Source organism: Bidens hawaiensis, unplaced genomic scaffold (assembly GCF_021521415.1).
Source record: "Bidens hawaiensis isolate Kalapana, Puna unplaced genomic scaffold, B.hawaiensis_p1.1 tig00006556_1, whole genome shotgun sequence".
NCBI lineage: Eukaryota > Viridiplantae > Streptophyta > Magnoliopsida > Asterales > Asteraceae > Bidens > Bidens hawaiensis.
In genome coordinates this window covers 964,926-978,835 of record NW_027491443.1, presented here as the reverse complement: position 1 = coordinate 978,835, position 13,910 = coordinate 964,926, and the positions used below count along the sequence as shown (strand labels likewise).

The 13,910-nt window shown below is 36.8% G+C and overlaps 1 pseudogene across 1 annotated transcript in view; it reads left to right on the top strand.

Annotated features, from left to right (window-relative positions):
* Window positions 1-12,301, top strand: part of LOC143632985 (alpha-mannosidase-like) — a 33,430-nt pseudogene extending 21,129 nt beyond the window's left edge. Inside the window, exons 18-27 of the transcript XR_013153606.1 lie at window positions 4,693-4,764; window positions 4,846-4,893; window positions 8,825-8,944; window positions 9,024-9,089; window positions 9,647-9,759; window positions 9,839-9,923; window positions 9,991-10,101; window positions 11,650-11,745; window positions 11,807-11,923; window positions 12,004-12,301. The product of XR_013153606.1 is annotated as an alpha-mannosidase-like (transcript). The remainder of the gene's footprint in view (window positions 1-4,692; window positions 4,765-4,845; window positions 4,894-8,824; window positions 8,945-9,023; window positions 9,090-9,646; window positions 9,760-9,838; window positions 9,924-9,990; window positions 10,102-11,649; window positions 11,746-11,806; window positions 11,924-12,003) is intronic.
* The last annotated feature ends 1,609 nt before the right edge of the window (window positions 12,302-13,910 follow it).

The following is a 13,910-nucleotide window of genomic DNA, read 5'->3' as shown; positions in this document are numbered from 1 at the left end:
TATGCAAAAGGTAATAGAACACACATTAAGAGAAAATAGCGCGTATCGTTATTCATAATGGCTTAAAAAGCCTTGATTACAAACTTGACAATTTTTACATGAAACATTTTCTAAGTTGCGCTGCGTTCCATTTGCGCGGGATGTTCTTTCCATTCAAATCTTTTAAAGCGTATGCGCCTTTTCCCAATTCTTCCGAGACTTGATAAGGTCCCTCCCAGTTGGGGGACATCTTTCCCGGGGGTACCGCGCGACTAGCTTTATTGTTCCGAAGGACGAAATCATTCTTCTTGAAGTGGCATTCTTTCACGCGCTGATTGTAATATTTTTCTAGTTTTTTCTTGTATTTGGCTTCACTGATGATAGCCGCCTCTCTGCGCCCTTCAAGTAAGTTGAGATCCAACCTCTTTTCGCGCTCGTTATCCATCTTACTCATCATGAGCACTCTATGGGATGGGCATCCAATTTCTGCTGGAATCATAGCCTCCGTTCCATAGGTTAGGCTGAACGGGGATTCGCCATTGCTGGTTTTGCTTAATGTCCTGTGCGCCCACAGGACATTAGGTAGCTTCTCGACCCATGAATGGGATTCTCCCTCCAACCTTTTCTTCAGCCCATTCAGCAAGCTTTGGTTCGCGCGCTCCACTTGGCCATTCCCTTGAGGGTGGTATACTGAAGTGAAGACTTGGTTGATGCGCAATTCCTTGAGCCAACTGGATATCTTCCTGTCAGTGAATTGTTTGCCATTGTCGCTCACAATTTCCATTGGCAGGCCAAAACGGCATATGATGTGGCTCCAAATAAATTACTTCATTGCCTCGGCTGTGATCTTTGCTAGTGGCTTGGCTTCAACCCATTTTGTGAAATAGTCTACTGCCACTACCAAAAACTTTACTCGCCCTTGCGCTTGTGGTAAGGGACCCACAATATCGATTGCCCATTTGTGGAAAGGCCATGCGGAGGTCACTGGAATCAGGTTGTTCTTTGGCCGCATGGTGTTTGGCGCGTAGCTCTGACACGCTTTGCATTTTTGGATCTCTTTTAACGCGTCCAAGTACATGCCTGGCCAATAGTAACCTGCGTTCATTGCCTTGGCAACCACCATGCGCGGACCAACATGTATTCCACAGATTCCTTCGTGTATCTCTCTGATCACATAGCTTGCTTCCTCGGCATCCAGGCATTTCATGAGCGGTCCAAGATAAGAGCGTCGATATAACGTACCATCAAGCAGTTCGTAGTTCTGCGACTTGTGTCTTATCTTCCTCGCCTGTGCGCGATCGTCCGGTACCTTTCCCTCCTTCAAGAATTCCATTAATGGAGTTATCCATGATGAAGGTGTTGTATGAATTACAAGGACAGACTTCGCTCCCACCGACGGATTGCTCATTACTTCCACCCTGACATCTTTGCCAAAGTGATCGAAGCTGGTTGATGCCATCTTGTTCAGGGCGTCGGCAGACTTGTTTTCACTGCGCGGAATATGTATGATTCTAAAGAAGTCAAATTGCTCGGTGAGTTTCTTCGCCTGCTCTAAATACAGAGGCATAGTGTTCTCCTTGGCGTCATAAAGGCCATTGACCTGTGCTGCTACCAAGTATGAATCGACATGAGCCTCTAGCTTTTTAACTCCGAACTTGTGCGCGATGCGCAGACCAGCCAGCAGGGCTTCATACTCAGCTTCATTGTTGGTGCTCTTGAAATCCAACCTGATTGCGTAAGTATACTCATGACTTTCTGGATCCACCAGTTTGAGGCCTGCGCCGGACCCTTCGTTGTTTGAAGCTCCATCAGTGAATAATCTCCAAACATTTTCTTCATTATTGGCTTGCGGAGGGTCTACCTCGCGCTGAGCCTCTTCAATTTTTCCTTCAGGGATTTCTGCGATGAAATCAGCTAAGACTTGTCCCTTTATTGCTGGACGGGGCTTATAGGCGATCGTGTGCTCTCCTAATTCCAGCGCCCATTTTGTCAGCCTTCCTGAGAGCGCGGGACGCCGCAAGACTTGCTGGATGTTGTAACCAGTCAGGACTTCAATAGGATGACCATTGAAATATCTGTGAAGCTTGCGTGACGCATGCGTTAGTGATAAAACTAACTTTTCCATGATGGAGTAGCGCGTCTCAGGATCTGTCAGCACCCGACTTACATAATAGATTGGTGTTTGGATTCCCTTGCGATCCACCAACAACACTGCGCCGATGGCGCGCTCTCCTGTTGACAGGTACAACGTTAGAGTTTCGCCAGGTAGTGGAGCTGTGAGCGCAGGCAGATTTATCAGACATTCTTTTATCTCATTGAAAGCTTGCTCGGCCTCAGGCGTCCACTTGAATTGGCTTTTCTTTAAGCAATTTCTCAATGTGTTAACGAATGGGGTAGATTTGCTTGCATGGTTCGTTAGGAACCTGTTAATTGATACCAATCTACCATTCAACTTTTGAACTTCCTTCATGGTGGATGGTGAGGGCATGTCAAGGATAGCCTCCACCTTCTCTGGGTTCACCTTGAGACCATCCTTGGTGACCATTACACCTAGAAATTTCCCTTCTTCTACGCCGAATGTGCATTTGCTCGAGTTGAGCTTCATGTTTACTTCCTTTAGGCGCCAAAGGGTTTCTTCGATGTCTTTGAGCATTTGTTTTTCCTCCCTGCTTTTAATCACCAAATCATCCACGTAGACTTCTAAGTTTCTTCCAATTTGCTCGTTGAAAACCGCATCCATGAGTCTTTGGTAAGTGGCTCCTGCATTCTTCAAACCAAAGGGCATTTTTGTGTAACAGAAAACACCCTTGTCAGTTCTGAAGGCAGTCTTGTCCTCATCTTGTGGTGCCATTTGAATTTGGTGATAGCCCTTATAGGCGTCCAGGAAACATTTGAGCTTAAATGGCGCCACAGAGTCCACCTTCGCGTCAATGTTTGGGAGGGGGTAACAATCTTTTAGACATGCTTTGTTGAGGTCCTTGAAATCAATGCACATCCTCCATGACCCGTTGCTCTTCTTTACCATCACAGGATTGGCTACCCATGTTTGGTATCGTATTGGGCGGATGATATTTGCGCGCAGTAGATCTTCTACTTGCTCATTCATGGCCTTTGCCTTCTCATCCCCCATGACTCTCTTCTTTTGAGCAATTGGCTCTACAGACTTGAACGTGTTGAGAGAATGTTGCGCCAGGTCTCGCGGAACCCCATTCATATCAGAATGTTGCCACGCGAAGACCGACATATACGTTGTGAGCAATCTTTTCATTCTCAACCTTGTGTCGTCTGATATCGTAGCTCCAATTGTGATTGTTTGCTCTGGGAACTTTGGGTTGAGAATCCATTCCTCTGGCGCGTTGTTTGCCATTGGAAGTTTCATTCTCCCTTCCCGCGGTATACTTGTCACTGCGCACAAATGATCTCGGTATACAAATGTTACACCTCTTGGTGTTGGGAACCCCAACGCGCCGTGCGCTGGTGACGGTATGGCGTTGAATTGGGCAATCGTTCCTCTACCCAAGATCATATTATGGCATGAAATGGTGGGCAAGACCAAGAAGTTGACAATTTCAGCTCGCTTGTGTTTCTCATCCCCCATAGTTAGTTCAAATTGTATCTGACCTAGGGGGTGAATAATTTCATTTGAGACAATGAAGAAACGTGGATCGACTCACTGGTAGACGATCAACTTTCCTCGGGTATGAGTATGCTATATCACCGATGGTTCTCCGGAGTATGAATTCTTCCACCTACAAAACGAGCAGCACCGTGAACTTACCCCTCAGAAAGGGACAGAGGGGTCCTCTTTGGGGTAACCCTCCGGTGTGAGAATAAGAGATTGTAGGAGAAGATAATAATAATCTGAGAGTGAGTAAGGATTTAGAATGTATTTTTTTGCTTACCTCCCCTTGGGGAGGTGGTGTGGTATTTATAGTGTTAGGGTTTCCAATGATTGGGCTCAGATCCCATTAGGGCCTTTTTGGCCTCCTCCTATTGCTTCGCGCCACGTGTCCTTAGGACACCTGGTGCTTTTTCATTGATTATTCTCTGACCAAGGTGTTTCACCTGACCCATGTGCAATCACGTGGTAGCACATGGGTTTTGCTGAGTTGTCCACCTTTCATTGGCAGCTGTCAACATCAGCATATTCTTTATTCCTTAAAGGATACCTTCTGGAAGGTTGTCTGATGAGCACAATCAGGGTTGTCCTTATCCTGATTTGGATAAGGACGAGGTTGATTATGTGCATGTGTGATATGCGCCTATCCTGGGGATGCGCGGGGTCTTCTCTTTATTCTCACGCGCAGATATTTCATGCGCAGATGTGATATGCGCAAGCATATGTAATATGCGTGAGCATATGTGATATGCGCCACGCGCAGATGCGCCACGCGCAGATGTGATATGCGTGAGCATATATGATGCGTGAGCATATGTGATATGCGTGAGCATATGTGATATGCGCCATGCGCATAGGTTTTGGCTTTGTGTCTTCATGACATCCTGATTTCAAGCCTCTTGTCTATATCTTGTGGGTTGACCCGCCCCGCTCGATGTTAAGGCGGGTGCATACCTCTTCACACGGCATCCGGAGCTAAGAAACCAAACCAAATCATAATTAAAAGAAAAAAAGATTAATCCTTTTTCAGCCTGATTAAATGGGCCCGGACTGGGCCATGTTTTTGCTAAGTAATGTAATTACTTCGTTTTCAGGTACCGATGAAAGTCATTCGTGGTCCGCTTGTAGATGAAGTTCATCAGCAATTCAACTCATGGATCTATCAAGTAAGGATCGTAATTCTACATAGTAAAAGACTTATTTCTTAATATTTTTTTTTTCAAGTTCTTGTGTTTATTTGTTTACAGGTGACTAGAGTTTACAAAGACAAAGAGCATGCTGAATTTGAGTTCATTGTAAGTTTACCCTTTTGTTATACGGTAACAGGTTATAATGGGCCCCATTCTTTTTAGGCCGGAGTGAGTTGGCTTGTTACGACACACTTTTTTTATTCTATAGGTTTATAATGAAAGGTTAGGTTATAATAGGAAGTATAGTTTTTGTAAGAAGGATAAGAAGATTTCTTGTTAATTGATTTTGAACATGGAGGGTTGAGATTAGTTTAGAAGTAAATCAAGTGTGAACACAAGGGAAAGGGCATAAAAGGAATAACACATTTATTGACTTTCTCTCTCCACAAGCAAGGCACATGCCAAATCCCCCCATCATTTTAAAACGTCCATAACTTGACGTTTTTATTGAAAAACAAATTCACCATAATAACGAGTGTCTTTTTATCTTTTATATAAGTACCATATTGTTATATAAAAATTAAAAAAAAATAGTGGGGTTTTTACAAATTGTGTTTTACCAAAACTGTGTTTTACAAAATTGTGTTATACAATAGTATTTTTCATTGTGTTTTTTTTTATAGTGTTTTTTCATTGTGTCATACAATTGTGTTTTTTATTGTATTTTTTTTTCATTGTGTTTTTTTTCCATTGTGTTTTTGATATTGTTTTCCATTGTGTCTTTTCCGGCGAGGTGGTGGCGGTGGGTGACGGTTGTGGTGGTGGTGGGCGGTGGAGTGGTGGTGGTTGTAGAAGATGAGTGAAGATGTAAGTGAGTTTTTGAAATTAATGTAAGTGGGTTTTGAGATTAAAGTAGGTGGGTTTTGATATAAAAGTGTTAGACAAAAATACCCTCCTTCCTAGCCTTCTTAGGAAAATCAAACTTCTTATTTGAACCTAACCCTTATAATAAATACTCAAAAGGTTTATAATGAATACTCAGTGTGTCAAATACTATTACACTAGTTTTAGAGCCCGTGTCACACACGGGATGATTCAAATTATAAAAATTACAAGTAAAGCAAATAATTACATAACATATATAAAAAATGTATTACATCTATGTTTGTATTTATAGTATGTGCACATAAATTGATTTTATTTATATCACAAAATGATTTTTTTAAATGAACTTAATAAAAAAATGCACGTCTAAAAACATACCGAGGAACACTTTTTTTATTGAAAATTTCATTTTCAGTGTCATATATGTATAATTGAAAGAATTTTGGTTCTCAACCAATTTCAGGAATAAGACTTCTCATACAATAGTAATTTTAACCACTCAGCCTAAATGCAGAAGGAGCGTTACCTTTATTAATATATTTATCAATTACCGCCTATCGAAGGAAAGGAGAACATTAAATTGTAACGACGGATCTTATTCAAGAACTATATTTTTCTGAGCTACACCATGAAAAGGATTTTGATAAGTTTCATGAGGCTTTTCGACTTTGTCATGATGACAACATAAAAAATAACATGTTAACCCATTCAATTTTGTGAATATTCTGCTTCATTTGAGCATAGATTTCATTACATACTTCCCATACAACGTTCTGATCACCCTAAACCCTAAATGCAGAAGGAGCGTTACCTTTATTAATATATTTATCAATTACCACCTATCGAAGGAAAGGAGAACATTAAATTGTAACGACGGATCTTATTCAAGAACTATATTTTTCTGAGCTACACCATGAAAAGGATTTTGATAAGTTTCATAGGGCTTTTCGACTTTGTCATGATGACAACATAAAAAATAACATGTTAACCCATTCAATTTTGTGAATATTCTGCTTCATTTGAGCATAGATTTCATTACATACTTCTCATACAACGTTCTGATCACCATTGAAGGAAAAGTTAATGCTTACACAAATATTTCAAATTTGATAAAAGTTAGAAGCATTGATAGGTCTAGGGGTGACATATCAAAAGTGTTCGCAATCTTTTCTTAAATTTTAATAGTGGAGGAAAAAATAGTCAATTTGCCAAATCCCAAACCTTTTGATTATTTCTAAAAACGCCATTGAAAATAAATTTGAAACCCAAATCATGTTTAAAATTCTAGCTTCATTTGAGCAAAGATTTCATTACATGTTTCCCATACAACGTTCTGATCACCATTGAAGGAAAAGTTAATGCTTACACAAATATTTTAAATTTGATAAAAGTTAAAAGCATTGATAGGTCTAGGGGTGGCATATTAAAAGTGTTCGTAATCTTTTCTTAAATTTTAATAGTCGAGGGAAAAATAGTCAATTTGTCAAATCCCGAACCTTTTGATTATTTCTAAAAATTCCCTTGAAAATAAATTTGAAACCCGAATCATGTTTAAAATTCTATCTTCATTTGAGCATAGATTTCATTACATGATTCCCATACAACGTTCTGATCACCATTGAAGGAAAAGTTAATGCTTACACAAATATTTCAAATTTGATAAAAGTTAGAAGCACTGATAGGTTTAGGGGTGACATATCAAAAATGTTTGCAATCTTTTCTTAAATTTTAATAGTCGAGGGAAAAATAGTCAATTATCCAAATCCCGAACCTTTTGATTATTTCTAAAAATGCCCTTGAAAAAAATTTTGAACCCGAATCATGTTTAAAATTCTAACTTTCATCCATTTGACATTTTCAAGTCAATACTTTGAACCCGTAACAAATTTGACGATAAATCTATTTGCATTCACAAACTTTTAAAAATACTCATATTTTTCATTTTTGATCCGTAACAAATTTTGATCTAAATGTAGTTAACTTTTACCAACTTACCAACTTTTGACCCATAAAAATCAAATTTAAGTTCCACAAAAACCCGAAACAACCTTTGATAAAAAAAGCTAATAAATTAAATATGACAAACTTTGTTATGTCTGAAAGTGATTGGTATATATTATCCTTACATTTTAACATATATATAGTTTACTAAATTTACCGAAAAATAAATGGATAGATTTAAAACATATATTAATAATTTATAAATTTATATGACAATTTACAATAATAATAATAATAATAATAATAGATAAATGGATTGATTTTTAAAAAAAATGGATCGACTTTTAACTTTTTAAGCATATATTTATAATTTAATGATTAAAAAATAACTTTGTAAAATGAAAGCATATTCGAGTTTTGTTTTTCTTTACAATCTTCTATAATATACATAGTACAATATGTTAATGATAACATTATTCTTTTCAATCTTTGACAAACATTGTTTGTTGTTAATTTTTGGATTTCACCAAGTATTTTGGAATATATAGTAAAATAATATGTTAATATTTATTTTTATAAAAATATAATATAAATGTAAAAGGAAAGTGAATAATTATTGATCTAGTGCCAATTAAGATTATAGTTTTGGAGGGAAAAAAATTGTGAGAATTAACCAAAATATGACAAGTGTCTATAATTATTTTACTTTATTAGAATAGGTAGATTACAAAAATTATATTATTAGAATACTAATATAAGTTTTTGAATAAAATGATTTCAATGATTTTGTTAAAATGCACTTTGGGCCAATTTTGACCTATTCAGCCCGATTCCTTTAAGCCAATCTTTTTCTTTCTAATTTTACCGTATAGACCTGTTAGTTTGAACGAGCGGCCTCGGGCTCAACTTGTGAGTAGTTTTTCAAGATTAAACTTGTCTCATTTATCATTTATTAATTAATTAATCTACATTTTTTAATTATCTTTATGTAACTTTTAATTATGATTTTTATATTTAACATAGTACATTTTATTTTATTACTTTTGTCATGTTTTATATATAATAACTATGGTATGAATATATATCTAATATATTAAATAAAACATATATTAATTAATAGGTTCGAGCCAACTCAACCTCGATAAGTGAAGCTTCGGCTTGGGCTTGTTAAACAAGTTATTTACAAGCTTGGATCGTTTACACTTTACACCCTACTTGAATCAACCCGTTCATAAGTAAACGGGGTTTTATACAAATATATTTTGTTTAGATCGGTGAAATTCCAACGGATGATGGCGTTGGAAAAGAAGTGATTACAAGAATAACAGCTGATATGGTCACCAACAAGGTGTTCTATACGGATTCTAATGGAAGGGATTTTCTCAAAAGGGTGATGCCTGTTATACATTTTTATTATTTCTTTTGGTTATTTTTATTACTATGGCAAGTAATGCTTGATTTATTATTAGGTACGGGATTATAGAGAAGACTGGCCTCTTCAAGTTACACAGCCAGTAGCTGGGAATTATTATCCGGTAAAAATTTGATGTTTGCGTGTTTGGTAAATTCTGAATGTTTTAGAAGTTAAAGAAAAATGACAAAAAGAGAATCAACGATAATGGATTGGGGCTATTTAAGAAGCTTGCTTGAAAAAATCTCATTTGTAAATGAGTTGAGACGGAGCCTGAGTCGGCTCATAGCTCTCTCATGAGCTGGCTTGTCGCTTGTTCGGCTCGTTTAAATTAAACCCGAAATTATATATATATATATATATATATATATAATTTTGAAAAAAACAAGAATAATATATAATACTGTAATTTAATAATTCATGTAGCTTATAAGTTTTGTATTACGTGCACGTTTATTTTATTATTTATTTATTTGTCAATATGTGTAAAAGACATTTAGAAAAAAATTATAAAAAATTAACAATTGGCCAGAGCATTTAACAAGCTAAGCTTGAGCTCGACTTTTCAACTTGTAAAAATAAACAAGCCAAGCGAGATCGTTTAACTTTGAGCTTGAACCTGAGCCCAACCTGGCTTGGGTAGTTTACAACTTTAACATGCATAGGATAATTCATCATCAGCTTAATCTTGGAATATTCACAAGAGACAACAGGACCGAGATGTCGGTGCTCGTTGATCGTGCTACCGGTGGAGGTAGCATCTATGACGGACAAATGGAGATAATGCTTCATCGGTAATCCTCGTAATGCACTTTTTCTTAGCACACGCATATAAACACGGCTAAATATTTCTTTTTCTTTTATTTTTTAAAGGCGGATGTTGTATGATGACGGTAGAGGGGTAGGCGAAGCCCTTGACGAGACCGTGTGTAACAAGACCACATGTCAAGGACTTGCGGTACGGTAGCTTAACATTGATATTTTTGTTGGACCCATAAAACCTTTTTATACAATTTGGTTTTTAGATTCACGGAAAGTACTATTTGAGCGTTGACAACGTTGGTAGCGGATCACGTTGGCGCAGAACAACGGGCCAAGAGATTTATTCGTCACTTCTGTTAGCCTTTACACATGAGGTAAGTTTCGATAAGAAAAAAACACTTTTTGAAATTATATTAGTTTAAGTGTTTTCAAAAGGCTTAGGTTATTCATACACCAAGTAGGTTATTCACATACCAGGAGGGCCTATACGACTCGTATAGGGCCTATACGACTCGTATAGGTGTAGTGTCAAGTCATTTTCGGTCAGGGGTGTCAGTTTTCATTTATTTGCATCGTATAGCCCCTATACAAGCCGTATAGGGCTATACGACTCGTATAGAGTCTGTTTGACTAGTATAGTATTTTTTTAAAATTAGAAAATATTAAAAATAACATCCGAATTGTTTACAAAATAGAAACACGTAATTTAAAAGTAAATATTTTGCTATATACATAAAAACATACGAAGAACATGAGTGTTTTTGGGTAACGACTTTTTATATGTGGTCATGCAATCCATTTTGGTTGACGCCCATGTGAGTTGTCTAAGCTTATGAAATATAACTGCCCTAAAAGTAATTACGTTTGGAGCAAGAAAAATTGATATCTGGCCTGTACGAGTCGTATACCATCTATACAGCTCGTATAGACCATAAAATAATTTTAAATATCTGGCCAAAGTACAGTTGACATGCTGTCTATATGAGTCGTATAGACCCTATACGGCTCGTATATGTCTCTATGGCTCGTATAGGGTCTATACGAACAATAATATCCATACGACTCGTATAGGGTCTATACGGCTCGTATAGACTGCGAAAAGCTGCCACACTGTCACATCCTTACGCATGTTAATAAGTTAGCCCTATACGACTCGTATAAGCCATATATGAGACGTATAGCCTTATTCACAAATCATGGGGATTGTGTTTGTATATAACAACCCTTTCAAAAATTCAAATTCTTATTAAAATAATATAACTTTTGTAAACATGTTTTGCATTAGACCACGTGGAGACTAGTGGTAACTAAGCGCAGCTGAGCATTTCTGACACGTGGCAGGCATCCTAGTCAGTAATTGCTAGTTTTGCAAAAAGTGACATAGTGGTAACATGCACCATAATCATTACACAATTATTCCTTTTTTTGTTTTATAATAGAAATAAATAATATAAATTAAAATGCAAAAAACCTTGATTGGACAACCATCCCCGCCACCTCCGTACACAGCGAACCAGGCCAAAACGGACCTCGCAATGGGGGGGGGGGGATTATGTGCCTCGTTTTGGCCTCCATTACGACGCCAATACATCTGGTCTTAGTTATTTGAAAAGAAAAGAATACAGACAAAAAGTGTTTTTTGGTCTAGTCAAAATTATTATGATTTGAAAATAGTAATGTATAAATCATAATAATTTTGGGCTAACAAAAACACATTTTTGTCTATTTTCTTTTAAATAGTTAATATCAAATACGATTACAAAAATCATATTATAACAGTAAGAATATGAATTTTTTAAGAGTAACTTTTTTTCTACTTACGAGGCTTTATGCTTTAAAAATACGACCGCTTTTAATCTGTTTTGACCCGTTTGATTTGTTAGAATTAAAACAATACTTGAATCAACCAATTTACTTGACAGAATCAAGAAGATTATAAAGCATCACGTTCAACAAGATCAACAACAATGGATACTAACTACACTTTACCCCCTAATGTCGCGTTAATTACACTTCAGGTAACATATTGGGTCACTAAACAACAATTACCAAATGATTATCTAACCTTCATTTATGTAGGAACTTGAAGACGGAAGTGTGCTTCTTCGTTTAGCCCACCTATACGAGGCGGGTGAAGACGTTGACTTTTCAAACTTGGTCAAAGTCGAGCTGCAGAAAGTGTTTGGTCAAAAAACGGTACATCGCCACGCCAATCGTTTTATCATTGGCAAATTTTGTTGCTGTATATAACCATATGAATTTATGCATTTTTGTAGATCAAGACAATAAGAGAAACAAGCTTATCTACAAACCAATATAAGTCAGCGATAAAGAGGATGCCATGGAAGGTTGAAGGTGGAAGTGGGACTGAACCGCCAACGATTAGAGGTGGGACCGTTGACCCGGCAGCTCTTGTTGTCGAGTTGGGCCCGATGGAGATTCGGACTTTCATAATACAAATTTGAACGGTTCCATGTAATTCTTGTAACGAAAAGAAGTGTTGTAACGCCTTTTAGAACATGTAGAGAACATTTTTAACATCCTAAATGCTAAGAATAAAGTATTATACTTCATTTTAGAGAACAATGTTAAGATCTTAAATGTTACATAAATGTGGGGATGAGATGTTTTATACCTGCAAAATTGCCATATTTGAGATCTATGTGTTGCATTATTCCTATCATCATTCATTTGACCAACTCCAGCACCTGTGTTGGTAAGTTGAGTGTGATGACCTGAATCAGCTGCTGACATTGCTATGTTCCAAACTCGAAAACCCTACCCGTTTAAAACTTTGGGTTTCATTTTTTTGATGTTTTATATTAGTTTATATTTAAGAATTATTAATTTATGATTTTAACCAAGCTACAAACTAAATTTCATGTATCTTGGTGTTTGGTGTTTAATATTGTATTCTAGCAAGTCAAGGGACCGGTTTTGTCAAAAAAAAATAAAGTTTGCATGAATCGCTGAGGGCCTCGCCATGCGTGGGACTTACCCCCACCGGGCGCGCCGTGCGGTGGACCCATCTGCACACCCATTTTTCTTTTTTGATTGATTTCATGTCGGTTTTGCTTAATTTGGTAACCCGTTTTCGTGTTTAATCTTGGTAGAACAATTGGAATATGCCTTGGCATCACGCCAAAGCATATTCCCTTGATTCCTTAGAGTAAGGAACAAGAATTAAATTATTTTTATGTTATATTTTTTTTAGTCTCAAACAATAACATTACGTCGCACAAAAGCATGTAAAACTAACTTATTTAATTCTTCCAACAAACTCAATTTTTGTAATTGAGATCTATGTGTATCTTTATTGGGAATAGATTAACTTCGATTTGAAAAATGTAGTCCAATTAGCGAAACTTCATAAAATAGCATCCAATTTTAATTAGGTCGCTCATTCTTTTTTTGTTCTGATTAGGTAAGTCAAGTTTCATTTAATGGTTTAATCCTATGTTTTTTTTACCTGTAGCCTAACTTGTATGTAAAAGGAAAATGGATATATATGCTTGAGGATTATACTTCGTGCAAAACAGACAAAACATGTAAAAAGGGACGTAAAACAGAACGAGAACATCAAAATGTCAAAGGAAAGTTCAAACTGGATAATATTAAAAAGCCAGTATTTGTGACTTTTAAAAAACAACTTTTAACCCTTTTAAAAACTAAAATAAGAAAGATTTTAGTGATTGCCAAACGTTTTTTTAACTTATTGTTTTTTGAAAAAAACCAATAAGCCAATAAGTTGTTTTAAACTCAATCCCGACTAGTTGTAACTATTAGCTATTTATTGAGTGGGCCCATATGACCCGGGCCTAATGTTTTAGTTATCAATATATACATGGGGTTATGCATGAGACTTAATGTAATTCAGTTTTTGAGTTATTGTGTGTTTGCTAATTGAACAATGACAATCAATGTGTCAATTTATTTATGAACGAAAATCAAATATGAGTGTTGTTTCTGGCTTCATAGAAGTAGCTGAGGATGACCACTGTAACAGCAACAGCAACAGCAACCCCTATAGCAGTGTGTGCCAACAAGGCTGTTGCAGTGTTTGATTTTAGAAAAGATGGTGGGGTGAATCCCAGCTCTTAAAGCTTCTTGTGTGACTCAGCATAGTCTTTGAAGAATGCATCTTCCATCATTCCAACAAATGGATATATGAAAAACCACAACC